At 39.1% G+C, this 15,022-nt stretch overlaps 1 protein-coding gene across 1 annotated transcript in view; it reads right to left on the bottom strand.

The window, feature by feature from the left end:
* The window catches only part of DMRT1 (doublesex and mab-3 related transcription factor 1), a 75,739-nt gene that overhangs the window by 1,834 nt on the left and 58,883 nt on the right, over window positions 1-15,022 (bottom strand). The gene's annotated exons all lie outside the window — the stretch shown is intronic.

The following is a 15,022-nucleotide window of genomic DNA, read 5'->3' as shown; positions in this document are numbered from 1 at the left end:
TTTAAGGCATGTGGACTTCAACTCCCAGAATTCCACAGCCAGCAATGCTGGCTGTGGAATTCTGGGAGTTGAAGTCCACATGCCTTAAAATTGTCAAGTTTGGGAAACGCTGCTCTAGGGATACCCAGATTCATTTATCTCACCCATTTTCCCAGGGAAGGGTGGAGAGGGAAAAGATGTTGCCCGTGGTGAGTCATGCAACTAACTTGAATCATGGGCTAGCCATTCATGGTACTAGATCAGGGTTGTCAAACTCTCGTGACTTTTTTTCCATTGCCGGAAATGGGGCTTGTGGGTTGGCAGTTTGACACCCCTGTACTAGATAGTTTGCACCTCAAAGAAACATCCAGGCATAAATAGTCAATTACTTCTATCCTTTCTAAACCCTCTGCAAGTCCATGCAAAAACTGGACAGTAAATCCCCTCTCTGTAAGATTCTACACAATTTTAAGAGCTGGATGATAGGGAAAATTCAGAAATTTGAAAAAAAAAAAAAACAACTTGTGCCATCAGAATGAGAATGAGAAAAGGCACACATTGAAACTCTTTGCTTATCATACAAACTGACAATCTGTGGGAATTTCTGTGTATTAACTAACCTCTTCTAACTTCCGTAAAACAACTGAATGATGATTGTATTTTATGCAGAGTAAAACATAGACTACTCCCTGAAATTCTGGTAATACCTGAATTACATTTATATAGATCATGTGAGTATTTTATTAAAAATCAAGAGGACTTCTTATCTGCTTGACGCTTGGAAGGATAGGAGTGTTATTTATTTATTCATATTTTAAAATAATATCAACCTTCTCTTTAACGTTTTAAGAAGTGGAATGTAGAAAAAGCACATGATAAAACCAAAAATACAAACATAAAACAATTGCATTAAAAAACAGCAGTATCATCAGTAAACAGTGGTACCTGTAACAAGACACGTTGACCTAAAAATGACACAGGCATCATGACACAAATGATACAATTATCTGATGTCATATAGTCTTGCACGGGTACCAAATTGATATTGTTTGTCATGACCCATAGCACAAGGCCCTCTTTGCCTCCAGGCAGATGTCAGTGACAGTACAACTTAAACAATACATTTTTCAGAAACATTAACATCAATGTTGAGACTCATTTAGAAGCTTGGGCCAGTTAGAGGGCAGACCAATATTCCAGGATTATCTATTTTGCATTCAACTTGAGAAAAAGCCATCTACATTTTCTCACCAACCTACTAGTTTTTGATGGTAGTTGAAGTCCACAAGCACTCCAGAGAAGGGAATTCGCATCAAAGATGTTCATAAAAAAGGTATGAAAACGTACAGACAGTCCTTGACTTGCAACCACAACTGACATTAGAATTTCAGTTGTTAAGCAAGGCAGTTAAGTGAATTATACCCAGTCTTATGACCTTTTAAGTTAAGTTGATAACACCAATTGTTAAGAGAATCTGGCTTCCCCCATTGACTTTGCTGGTCGGAGGCCGACTGGGAAGGTGGTAAATGGAAATCACATTGTCCTGGGGCAATGCAACAGTCATAAATACATGCCAATTTGATCACATGACCGTGGGGACGCCGCAACAGTTTTAAAAGCAAGTACTGGTTGTAAGTCACTTTTTCCAATGCCACTGTAACTTTGAACAGTTGCTAAACCAGTGGTTCTTAACCTGTGGGTCGGGACCCCATTTGGGGTCGAATGACCATTTCACGGGGGTCGCCAAACAACACAGTCCGCCATTTTTTCTCCCTTTTCCTTAGCTGTGCTACTCCCTTTTATTCTATTGGCTTTTGAAAGCCAATAGAATAGACTCTCTTGAATAGAGTCTAATTCTATTGGCTTTCAAAAGCCAATATGAATTGTCCAGGCTGTCTCTGTCCCGCTGAGCCCGCCAAAAGTCCCATTCTGCAAATGGTGCTGCAAGTTGTCTGCAGCGAAGGCGAGCTGTCTGGAAGTTTCCACCCCTCCCTGCTGAGCAACTACTAAAAATGTAAGTAAAAGAGGGCCAGGGGTAGGAGGCCGGCGGGCGCAGGGAGGGTTGCTGGTACGCGTGGGGTCCGACGGGTGCCTTACCTCCCTTGGGCTGGGCCAGCTGGTGGGCCAGCCAGTGGTCGGTCTGCTCCATCTCTGCCGCTTGCCAGCTATACCTCGGCCGGCGCAGGGGGCGGCACCACGCATGCGTGGTGCTCCCAGGCAGGAAAAGTCCTCGACCTATGACCGGTTAGGTAGTCCTCGACTTATGCCCGGTTGGGTAGTCCTCGACTTACAACCGGTTGGGTAGTCCTTGACTTACAACCGGTTGGGGGTCGCGCCATTAAAAAGATTGAGAACCACTGTGCTAAACAAATGGTTGTTAAGTTAAGGACCACCTGTAATCTTCCCTCAATCAAGCTTAATTTTAAACATTCTGATGACTATATGGACACACCTGTATTTTCTTGGCAACAATACAGAAGTCAATTGGGAGGAATGCATTTTCAATTTCCCAACAGAGCCTGTATTTCCCAATGGTCTTCAACCCATGTATCATCCACATTTAATAAGTTTGACAAGGGGCTGCCTCTTGGTTGAGCAGGAAAAAAAATACTAATTTGTTATGGTCTTATTAAAAGGTATGGGGAGCTCACCTTGAAAAAAGGTAGCAATGCCTGTTCTTATGCGGGAGGGGTCAACTTGACTTCAATTCCATTAGAACTGACACTGCTACGTATTTTTGAAAGGACTCCAATAATAGGCACAGCACAAAGAAAACTCAAGCAATAACTCAGCAGCTTGAATTCCTAGTTGCTCTTAAAGGCACAGAAAAAGGTGGTGACTCAAATGGGAATCAGAGATAAGTTCCTTTGTTCACATGCATTATGCTAATATGGACTCTTTATGCAACTGAAGAAACAACCGTCCACCCGCATGCATGCACACACAAAATCCAGTCTGGATTACTTGATATAATACAGGGAGAAGCCATGCTTATTCCATGGACATATGGCCCTCAATTTTACAGAAGTGTGAGAAACAGCATTAGCTATTATAACAAGATTGAAACTGGAGGCATATTTTGCACATTGGTGTGGAGGGCTGCTACTATTCAAGTACTCCCAGAAGCCCTAAATTCTAGTTGCCAGGGCAACTGTCTCTCCCCCAGCCAAGTGATTACCTCTTTCTTGGAAGCCTAACAGTAATACTATGCTGAATTTGTCTTTTAGTTTCTCAGGAGTTTTCCTCCCATGCAAGGAACACTCTGTTTTTCTATCTTATTTTCGAGGTGCTTGGCAAAGGCTGCAACTACTGATGTTACTTTCTCTTAACTTATCTTTCCCACCACCCTTCCTTGTCTAAAAAAGCCCAGAAGGAGTTCTCTTTTGGTATCTTCCCTTGAAATTTAGCTAAGTGTGGATGCCAGAGACGCTCCCTGTTTCTGGACAAATGACTGCACCCTTAAAGGCAAGAGACACCCCTGCCTTGGCTGCCTTATATTCCACTCAATTTAGAGATTCACTAAAGTGCTCTTCTTTAAAAAGCAATTGAAAATTAAATTAAATCTCTCTTTTTCTGCTCAGTATTTTCTTTGTGGGAGGGATATGCCCTTAAGTCAGTGTTGATTCCTAGCTACTGGAGAAGTCCTTGTAGTTTTCTTCGCAACACTTTTGGAAATGGTTTGCTATTGTCTTCTTCCTAAGAGATAGTTGTTATTTTATTATTTAGCATATGAGGAGAACACAATAGAAGAGAAGCCAACATAAATATAGAGTCCACACAATTATAAGTAAAGCTTCTATGGCAGTATGGCAGTGGCCTCATAGCTTGATGTCCAAGTCAGCCATTCAGGCAGTCACCTCTGACATTGCTTCACGTGGATCTTCTAGGAATCAGAGAAGGTACGTCATGGGCAATCTTCCACAATATGTTTAATAGTTTGCATATCAGCAGCACAATAGTAACAGGGGGAATCTTTCCATCCCCACTGATACAGGGCAGAGGCACTTCTTCCAGAGTCACACTTAATTCTGTTCAATTTCAACCAGACAAAGCGAGACTTGTCAAAACCAGGTGGCTTGGTAGAGGGATCAGTAATGGTCAGGCCACAATAAGGTACCTTGGACCATTCCTTTCTCCAGGCATTCTCGGGCTTAAACTGGGTCGAGGTTAAGTGAACAACTGTTTTCCAAGCTGGCCTACAGGATTTCAATCTTGTGATGGGGCTGTGAGAAAGTGATTTGAGTGGGATGTAACACTTTCAAATGAATAAATGAGTAAAACGAATTCCTAATCCAAGAGGTTGCCCACCTCTGGCCAAAGGAAGGTTTCCTGATTTCGGTGGAACCATAGAGAAGCAGTGGAATAAACGTAGGAAATGGCATATACAGCAAGATCCAGGGCCCAAATCACTAAAGAGCTGATTTTATACCAAAGGAAATGCCTAGGTTCCAGAACAATAAACAGCAGAAGATCAAAGCAAACTTTTAAAACAGTTTAAAAGCTAATATAGTGGAAGAAATATTTGCAACATTTCAATCTCTGCTCGATACAAAACACAAAATGAAAGGGTCTCTGACCTCATTCACCTTTGATGAGTCAAGATTCGCCCACAGCACTCTTTTCCCACCTAGCCTGGATGTAATTAAGGAGAAGCTGCAGTGGTAATTTCTCTCCTCATTAACTTCCTGATTGGTTTGAGCCTCAGATTTCCACCAGGCCTCCCATTTGTCATCAAATCCAAATGGCCAATCGTTAAGACTAATGTTTGTGTAACTTAAGTGCCAACATCTGCCATGGCTTCTTGTACAACAATAATAGTGAAAGGGTAACATTGATGCTCCTGTGTTAATTCAGCCTATATTCATCAATGGGGAAATCTATGATATAATTAGCAAAATGCTTTGGTAGACAAGTGTGGTAGAGTCATTTGCGGAAGAAAATGTGTTGCAGTCATTCTGTTTTGAATGGTTATAATTTAGTGGGGAACAATATCCAATGAATTTCTTTCAAGTAGACCAGTGTTTCCGAAACTTGACAATTTTAAGGCATGTGGACTTCAACTCCCAGAATTCCACAGCCAGCAACGCTGGCTGTGGAATTCTGGGAGTTGAAGTCCTCATGCCTTAAAATTGTCAAGTTTGGGAAACACTGAAGTAGACTACAGAGTCATTCCCCTTTCCTTCACTTCATTGATTTAATCTTACTACTTTTACTTCTTTCAAGAAAGAGAAAAATGTACCAATGAAATCTTTTACAAGCAAGCAAAGTTATTAAATAATTGGCCATATTTTTATGATTCTAATTTTTTCAGAGTCTGTTTGATGTAATAATTAAGGTGCCAGGCTAAAAACTGAGCAGACTGGGAGTTTTACTCCTGCTTTAGGTAGAAAGTCAGCCACCAGGTGATCTTGGGCTAGTCTCTTTCTCTCAGCCCTAGAAAAGAGGCAATAGTAAACCACTTCTGAAATCTTGTCAAGAAAACTGCAGGGACTAGTCCAGGCAGTTGTCAGGAGTTGAAAGCTGATTTGAACCAAACCAAACCAAACCATAGCAACGACAAAACCTCAGACTTTTCGTAATGATAAATGTCACAATAAATACAAACTATATCACCATTAACTTTATTATAGTTTTATTGAAAGCAATGGGCCCTAATGCCTAGGCTAAGAATGCATTCAAGAATTCATAGAACATCTTTAATAATTGATCTTTCTGTTGTAGATACATGGACTCCACCATTCTGAGCTTACACAACAAAGGAAGCAATCCACATCCTTACATGCTATCTAATTTCAACCAAGGTCTAGGTGAGGAAGAAGAAGCTGAAATTAAATCCAGATGAAAGAGAGGCGATATTGGGAAACAGAAAAGAGGAATCTGACCAGAAAGAACTGATTCACAGTTTGGCAGTGTTTCCTGATGCTCAGCTGTCAGTGGATTTGCAGGTGGTAATTGTGAGGAGTGTGTTTGCACAACCTATGACCTTTCTGAACTGTCAGACTTGGCAGTAATTATCCACAATTGGTTACAATCCTTCTTGACTAATGCAATGTGAGGTCAGAAGTTGCAACTGGGGCAAAATGTCATAGCTATTACCTGGTGGAAGCTTGGTTGTGGAGCTCGAAGTATAAAAATCACTTGAGTTTTTCAAAAATTGACTGAACAATCATATGACTGGATGGTTCTAGGTTAAGGGCTGTATTTCTCGGCTGTATTAACATCCATGGCAATAGAGCTACTCAGCACCCGTACAAATTATCTTATATTGTTTTCAATTTGTTTTTACATTTTATGATGAGTACTACTAGAGTCACTTTAAGATAGACAGCTATAGAAATAAAATTAAAAAAAAAATAAATGCAAGAAACGTGAGTATCTCTAGGACTTCCTCTTCTGCAGAAACCTCTTTATTCATATCAGCAGATGAAGCTTTTTTGAAGATGTCTCTCAAGTCAGAAGTTTGTCTACCTAGCAAACGGGAGAGTGTCTTCTCCTGTGGACCTTCTAGTTCAGGGGTCTTCAAACATGGCGCTTTTTTGACTTGTGGACTTCAACTCCCAGAATTCTGGGAGTTGAAGTCCACAAGTCATAAAAGGGCCAAGTATGAAGACCCCTGTTCTAGATCAAGCAATTTATTTGGCAAAAAAGTATGTTTGCTCCCTCTTTCCCAAGACTGAGACTAAAGGAAACATTCCTATTGCCAGGCTTCTGCCTCTTAATAATTGCGATAGTTTTATTGATGTTGATTTAATTTGTGATTTGAAGTGTATTGATTTATACACTTAAGATTTATACTTTTATAAATTGATGTAGGCCAACTTGGCTGTTTTCACAATAAATAATTAATTTAAGAATAAAATAAAGAAAGGATCAAATAGATAACTCTGAAACATTTTCCTTCCAATTCTATTTATACGAGATGAATAAATGGGAGGATTAGATTTAAGAAGGTTGCTTAACTTAGTCTCCTATGAAGCAGTGAAGACTATGTTAATCAGTTACTGAGAAGCAACAAAATCTGGACTGAGTTCTTCCTGTCAGAAAAACACCCAGAATAGTCCTGCCTCTAAGTTGATCCAATCCATGTTCTTTCTTACTGATTACAAGTATTGCATGGGGAAAGTCCCTTAACCTCCTTTTCAAAAACCCTCTATAGACAAGAAATGTGGAGCTTCCTCAAACGCAATTGGATTTTTAACTTCCATTAACTTTGGTTAGCCTTGCTATTAAGTTGTCAGTTGTAAGTTGTGGACTCAAATTTAACATCGCAATGTTTCAAACCACTTAAGGAAGCTGAGATTTGGCAGAACTCAAAAAAAATCAAAGAGATCCAATAGGTTAAATAGGCTGGTGAGCCTTAGTCACTCTTCTATCGGTAGTCCTAGACCAGGGGTAGGCAACCTTGGCTCTTTTATGACTCGTGGACTTCAACTCCCAGAATTCCTGAGCCAGCCATGCTTGCTCAGGAATTCTTGGAGTTGAAGTCCACGAGCCATAAAAGAGCCAAGGTTGCCGACCAGTCCTAGACTTACAAGCATTCATTTAGTGACCATTCAAAGTTACAACGGCACTGAAAAAAGTGATTTATGACCATTTTTCACACTTCCAACTGTTGCAGCATTCCCCATGGTCACTTGACCAGAATTCAGACACTTGGCAACTGGCATGTATTTATGAAGGTTGCCATGTCCTGGGGGGTGTGTGTCACATGATCACCTTTTGCAACCTTGTGACATGCAGAGACAACGGGGAAGTCAGATTCATTCAACTTTATGACTCACTTAACAACTGCAGCGATCCACTTAAACCACGGTGGCCAGAAAGGCTGTAAAATGGGGCAAAACTCGCTTAACAACTTTGCTGCTTAGCAACAGAAAGTTTGGGCTCAACTGTGGTTGTAAGTCGAAGACAACTGCTGTGTGGCTTCCACAGCCTTCTCAGTACCTTCCTTTCCCAATTTTTCTTTGGCTTCTGCCATCACTGAAGTTCTTGGTTTCAAGCATGGCCTGCTTGCCCAACTTTCTCTAAATTCTCCTACCTCCCCTTAACCATATCACCGATGATGTCCATGGTTTCAAAGTGTGACATTTCCACCAAATGGCCTGCCTAACCCTCCCACTGAATGCTTTCCTTTCCCTTCTTCCTCTTGGCTGTTCTTTTCCATTCTCCCCTGAAAAACATCTACTCAGAACACGCGTGATTTTTGATCTGTGTCCTCACCAAACATGTTTGTTTTAGTTGCCACAAGCCACTGGAAATTAGTTATTCTGCACACAGAAAGTTTTGCACATCCCCTATTAAGCAGTAAACCACACATAAGGGGTCAGATTAATCTGCTTTGGGGAAGGGCGCCAATTATTAGTCCACTGAATTATGCGGCAGAAAAACCATCACAGCACATATGTAATAGTCTATGACTAAGTAACTGGGTCATAAATATTTTACTACGTTAATCTCTGTATGTTATCAATCACTAGAGTTGACCATTTGGGAAGGACAACACGCCTCCTGTTTTTCCTCTTCCTTCCAACCCAACCATTCAAGGAATACATTCTCATTTCCCTTGATCAGCGGTTCCCGACCTTTTCTATACCCTGCACCCCTAGAAAGCTTCTGATATACTCTTGCAAAAGTTTGAAATAACAGCAATGAATTATGCATACACACTATAATTTTGAGAACCCAAGTTTTCGCATCCCCTGGAATATCGTCTCGCACCCCCGGTTGGGAACCCCGACCTTGATTTTATTCAATCATGTAACATTTGACAGTTCAGGAATATTCTTTGTTCATTTTACTTGTTCACATAATATTCAATATCATCTATCAATATTAGCAAATCCAAAATAACCAAATAAGCTACATTCATCCAATGTGCTTTTGCCACTCAGGTACCAATACAAGGACATCTTCTTACTGGTGGTTCTGACACTACAAGCATACTAACTGAAATAAAAACCACTTGATTGAGAAACATCGCCATACATTTTCCCCCAGAAGCTCCTTCGTATCTATGAGCTCCTGTACCAAAAGAACACTCGCAAGAGGTCATGACATTACTCTTCCCTTCCCCAATGACCAGACAACAGTAGACATGGCTTAGGAGATTTGTTCCGCAACTCCAGGCATTGTCACTGAGTTTTGTAATAGAGAGAAGTTAACATTTCAATCTCCACTTGCTCTCCAGCATATTTACCTTGAGTAGGTAAGGCCAAATTGACTATGTTTTAGTTTTCCCACACAGCGGATGGGATGGAATTAGTTTAATCCTAACTCAAAATGAAATCCATTTTGAACTGTATCTAGCTCACCTTGTAGTTGACTGGCCAAGTGACCCATTTTTTGATGTTTAGTTAGGTGGGTTATGGTAACAGGGTCATTATTATCTTAAGTGTATTTTGCAAACTTCAGTGTGGTTTGTTTAGATTAGATTAATTTTAAAGGCTTTTAAGAATGAGAATCCTTGAGAGTGACATGAGGAATAGACCCTTCCTCTAGCAATTCAATAGGATCATTATCTGTCCCTTATTTCATAGGGGATTAGCCTGAGAAGGCATTGCTCAAGACATTCAACTTGTTTACTACAGAGAAAAGCAATGAGCATGTCTTGAAGAATACATCCTTAGTCAGGCTTTGAATTTGTTTGCTTGCTTGTGTATATTTTTATATGAGTAAATATTATTTAGCCACTATCATGAGAAAAAAATGCCAATGGAAAACTAACTTTCAAAATAAAATTATCAATGGATCAACACCATACAAAGCACAGACTAACTTGAGTGAACTGTTGTTAAGTCAATGGCCTAGAAAATATAATATGCTTCTAGAGATGTGAGAAACCACTAACAGAGTCATGCTTGAAAAGCAAAATGTTATTTGTATTTACATTTTAAGACCATTAGACTCTTAATGTGAAGCAATATTTTAAAGATTTAAGCTCTGAAAAGTTCATTTGTTAAAGCTTTTTCACATTCTTATGTTCTTTCAGCTAAGAACCTACATTAAGGTTGCAAACCTATTTCCCCTTACCTGAAAGTAAGCCATAATAATAATAGTAATAATAATAATAATAATAATAATAATAATAATGATGATGATGATGATGATGATGATGATGTTGAAAGAGGCCTTGGAGGTCATCTAGCCCAGCCCCCTGCTCAGGCAGGAAACCCTATAACATTTCAGACAAATGGCTGTCCAATCTCTTCTTAAAGACTTCCAGTGTTGGAGCATTCACAACTTTTGGAGGCAGGTTGTTCCACTGATTAGTTGTTCTAACTGTACGGAAGTTTCTCCTTAGTTCTAGGTTGCTTCTCTTTTTGGTTAGTTTCTGTCCATTGCTTCTTGTCTTCCTTCAGGTACTTTGGAGAATAGCTTGACTCCCTCTTCTTTGTGGTAACCCCTGAGATATTGGAACACTGCTATCATGTCCCCCCTCATCCTTCATTAAACTGGACATATCTAATTCCAGCAACCGTTCCTTGAATGTTTTAGCCTCCAGTCCCCTAATCATTTTTGTTGCTCTTCTCTGTACTCTTTTTAGTCTCAACATCTTTTTTACATCATGGTGACCAAAACTGGATGCAGTATTCCAAGTGTGGCCTTACCAAGGCATTGGAAAGTGGTATTAACACTTCACGTGATCTTGATTCTATTCCTCTGTTAATGCAGCCTAGCACAGTGTTGGCTTTTTTGGCAGCTGCAGCACACTGCTGGCTCATATTTAAGTGATTGTTCACCAGGACTCCGAGATCCCGCTCACAGTTACTACCATTGAGCAAGGTACCTCCTAAACTATACCTGTACATCTGGTGTGTCTTACCTAAATGTAGAATCGTACTTTTTTCACCACTGAATTTCATTTTGTTAGATAGTGCCCAATGTTCAAGTCTGTAAAGATCCTTCTGTATCTTAAGCTTTTCTTCTGGAGTGTTGGCTATTCCTGCCAGCTTGGAGTTGTCTGCAAATTTGATGAGTTCCCCACCTATCCCCTCATCCAAGTCATTGATGATGTTGATGAGCACTGGACCCAGAACAGAGCCCTCAGGAACCCCACTACACACTTCCCTCCATGTAGTTCCATTGAGGACTACACACTAAGTATGGCCGGTCAGTCAGCTACGAATCCATCTGGTGGTGATATTATCTAACCCACATTTTTATATCTTATCAAGTAGTAGGTTGTGATCTATTTTATCAAATGCCATACTGAAGTCCAAATAAATTATATCCACAGCATTCCTCTGGTCCACTAATTTTGTCACTTGGTCAAAGAATGTGATAAGATTTGTCTGGCATGATCTGTTTTTGACAAACCCATGTTGGCTTTTGGTAATGACTTTGTTTGCCTCTAGGTGTTCGCTGGTTCGTTGTTTGATTATCTTTTCCAGAATCTTCCCAAGTACTAAGGTCATAAATCTAACAGAATTTGCTTCTAAGTCAACATTTATAAGCAAGATTATGCTAAAAAGGAAATCCTTACCAGCCCAAATTAAGTAATCTAATAAAGAGCAATGAGGGTAAGGATTTCTTTCCCAGGTAAAATGTCTGTATCATGATCAAACTTTGAACAGAAACCTTAAGTACAGACACATACTGTACAATGAAAGGTATGTGAAATTAAAAATGGATGTTTTTAACTGGAATATATAAAAGCCAGAAAAACAATATTTCATTGTCCTCAATAATTAACTTGAGAGCTCCTGCAGATTGGGAGAAAAATACTAAATTGATTAAAGTTAACCATGTTTTCATGAAAACAAAATCAAAATTAATTTGATGTATCCAAAACTAAATAAATCCTCACAAAATAAAAGAAAAGAAATCAAATTGCAAGAGGGCAAATGGGGTTTTTTATGGTTCCACGTTGGCTATTGGTCATGTAACAGAACTGATCTGGAAGAAAGACTGTCTTTTGTTTAATCTTTTATACATAATCTAACTGCAATGTTGTCAAAAAAGACAAAACAGAAAAAAGGTTTTACACCTCTCTCTTTTGAAGTCCATTAAGAGGATTACCAGGAGTTAATTAAATGGAATTCAAATCCTTAAAGAATGAGGCATTTTAGGGAATAGGATGTATTAAACTAGCAAGAAGGAAAATTAGATAAATTAAGGAAAAGATATCATCCATACTATGAGTCAGTACAGATGAAGAAAAACAAATGTATTTATTTTTGTTTTTATTTGAATCTAAAAGAAAAGGAATGTATTGGGACAGCAATGTATTTCAGAAAAGCATAATAGGTTTGGGAAAGTCCTTCAGGTGCTTCTACCTATTATCCTAGTTATTCCAAGCCCAAATTTCTACTGGGTATAATATATACTAAGATGATCATATTGAAATAATGATTCTATGTAGTGCTATGTCTGATTCACTATTCTAATGTTTCAATGGTCAACATAGTCATATTCTAGTCATATTCTATTTACTAAGATATGTATTATCTGTCAAAAAGGGAGCGTACCAATTTTACTTAGATTCAAGTTCTGGTTAACCTGGATTCAAAGTCCAGGAATGCTTAGATTCATTTTTGCTAACTGAACCCAGTAGTTATATATGCAAGCTATTTACTTAATAAGAAGAAATGGCAGGAATTCCATGACGATTGCGCACACTTCAAAAACCAGCTTCAGAGTTCACATGGGCAGAGAGCATCTACTATGAATCAAGATAGTCTCATTTTTTTCAGATTTCTGTAAAACCCTAAAAGAGACACTGTTGCTTAAAAATTATATTAACCTTAATGAGTTAATAGTTTCACATGGGCAGAGAGCATCTACTATGAATCAAGATAGTCTCATTTTTTCAGATTTCTGTAAAACCCTAAAAGAGACACTGTTGCTTTAAAAATTATATTAACCTTAATGAGTTAATAGTTTCACATGGGCAGAGAGCATCTACTATGAATCAAGATAGTCTCATTTTTTCAGATTTCTGTAAAACCCTAAAAGAGACACTGTTGCTTTAAAAATTATATTAACTTTAATGAGTTAATACATTCCCTAAAGCAGTGGTTCTCAACCTGTGGATCAGGACCCCATTTGGGGTCGAATGACCATTTCATGGGGGTCGCCAAACAATGCAGTCTGCCATTTTTTTCCACTTTTCCTTAGCTGTGCTACTCCCTTTTATTCTATTGGCTTTTGAAAGCCAATAGAATAGACTCTCTTGAATAGAGTCTAATTCTATTGGCTTTCAAAAGCCAATAGGAATTGTCCAGGCTGTCTCTGCGCTGCAAACGGTGCTGCACCAGTTGAGTAGTCCTCGACTTACGACTGGTTGAGTAGTCCTCGACTTACGACCAGTTGGGGGTCGCAGCATTAAAAAGGTTGAGAACCACTGCCCTAAAGCATCATCCTGTTTTTTCAGGTTTGGAGAGAAAAAGGTCAAGCTGTTTTAAGAGCAGAGAGGTGCTTTTGCTTGTGTGTGGCCCAAAGTACAGCTTTCAAATCCTTTTCAAAGCGTGTGTATATTTCTAAATCATGTTGGCAAATAGAATCCAGCTCTGGAAATACACAAATACAGGTAATCCTTGACATATGACCACAATTGAGCCCAAACTTTCTGTTGCTAAGTGAAACAGTTCAGTGAATTTTGTCCCATTTTATGACCTTTCTTGCCATAACTGTTAAGTAAATCACTGCAGTTATTAAATTATTAACACAATTTTAAGCGAATCTGGCTTCCCCATTGACTTTGCTTGTCAAAGGATCACAAAAGGTGACCGCATGACCCCAGGACACTGCAACTGTTATGAACCAGTTGCCAAGCATCTGAATTTTGATCCATGTGACCATGGGGATACTGCAATGGTCATAAGTGTGAAAAATGGTCATAAGCCTTTTTTTCAGTGCCACTGTAACTTTGAATGGTCACTAAACACACTGTTGTAAGTCAAGGACTACCTGAACAGGCTATTGCTAAAATGGTGGCCTAAGATCCAGTTTACTTCTTCTTCCATAGTATGAAGTGCTCCTCTGTCTTAAAACCTCTATCCTTTTTATTCACATATTACCAATCTCACTATAATTAGTAACTGGACATGAAATAAATATTTTCAGTCACTGCCCCTATTTGCCCTAACATGTTACTGTTTCCGTATCTAATACTTCATCGCATAGTTTTTCGATGCTTTTGACCACCAATTCTTTTCATTAAAATCTAAAATAAGCATAACATGACAGATTCCTGGCATAATTTCCGACAGTCCTTTTATTCTTGGCATTCAAAGCAATGTAAGAGATATAAATGGAAGGATTATAACATACATTTGCAGTTCACCCATTCATTTGTAGTTAGGAAGAAGATTAAGTTGTGTCAAAGCAACAAGTGTAAATGAAGAAAAGTGTAAACACATTTCATCTTGTCTTTCTTTTCTCCAAAACTTCATTTAAAAAAAACAATAGCTTATAAAAGAGGAGCGGGGAAGAAAGTGGAAGAAAAGAGACTGGGTTCTGTATCTCTTCCCCTTCTCCTCTCCCCTTTTAGTAAGGAAATTGACTGAAAATTCCTGTTGTGGAACAAAAAGCACCACAGATGTGACCACAGGATTCCAACACACTTGTCTAGAAATAAGTCCCACTGAACACAGTAAATATTAATGTACCTGTCCTATAAAAGCGACACCTAAGTATACATCGTTTCAGAGTTAAGTCCCAATGAGATTTTATTTCTGTAAACATCAAATGTACATGTCAGAAACCCCCAGAGCTTTCTTTCCTGACCTCGGGGTTGACCTCAAAGCATCAATGTAGTAGTTTAAGGGGCCTCTTAATTATGAGTGACCTACCAGCTTGTTGGAGAACTTTGAAGCACTCTTAAAACCTAGTCAATGTCTCCCCTAATGAAAGGATTCACAAAAGACAAAATTTGGACTGTCTTTGTTCTCAAATAGGTACCTGAAGAAATGTCATGAAATTCGGCCCAATAAAGCCTAGAAAACCCTGGGAAAATAGGACTCTATAAGTAGGGACATTAAGTCCTAGGAGGATTTGTTTTTATTTTTGTTCTGTGCTGAATATTGAACTTTGGATGCTGGCT

This window comes from Crotalus tigris, unplaced genomic scaffold (genome assembly GCF_016545835.1).
Source record: "Crotalus tigris isolate CLP2741 ecotype Arizona unplaced genomic scaffold, ASM1654583v1 scf7180000019422.807890, whole genome shotgun sequence".
Lineage (NCBI taxonomy): Eukaryota > Metazoa > Chordata > Lepidosauria > Squamata > Viperidae > Crotalus > Crotalus tigris.
This window is presented reverse-complemented; position numbering and strand designations above follow the sequence as displayed.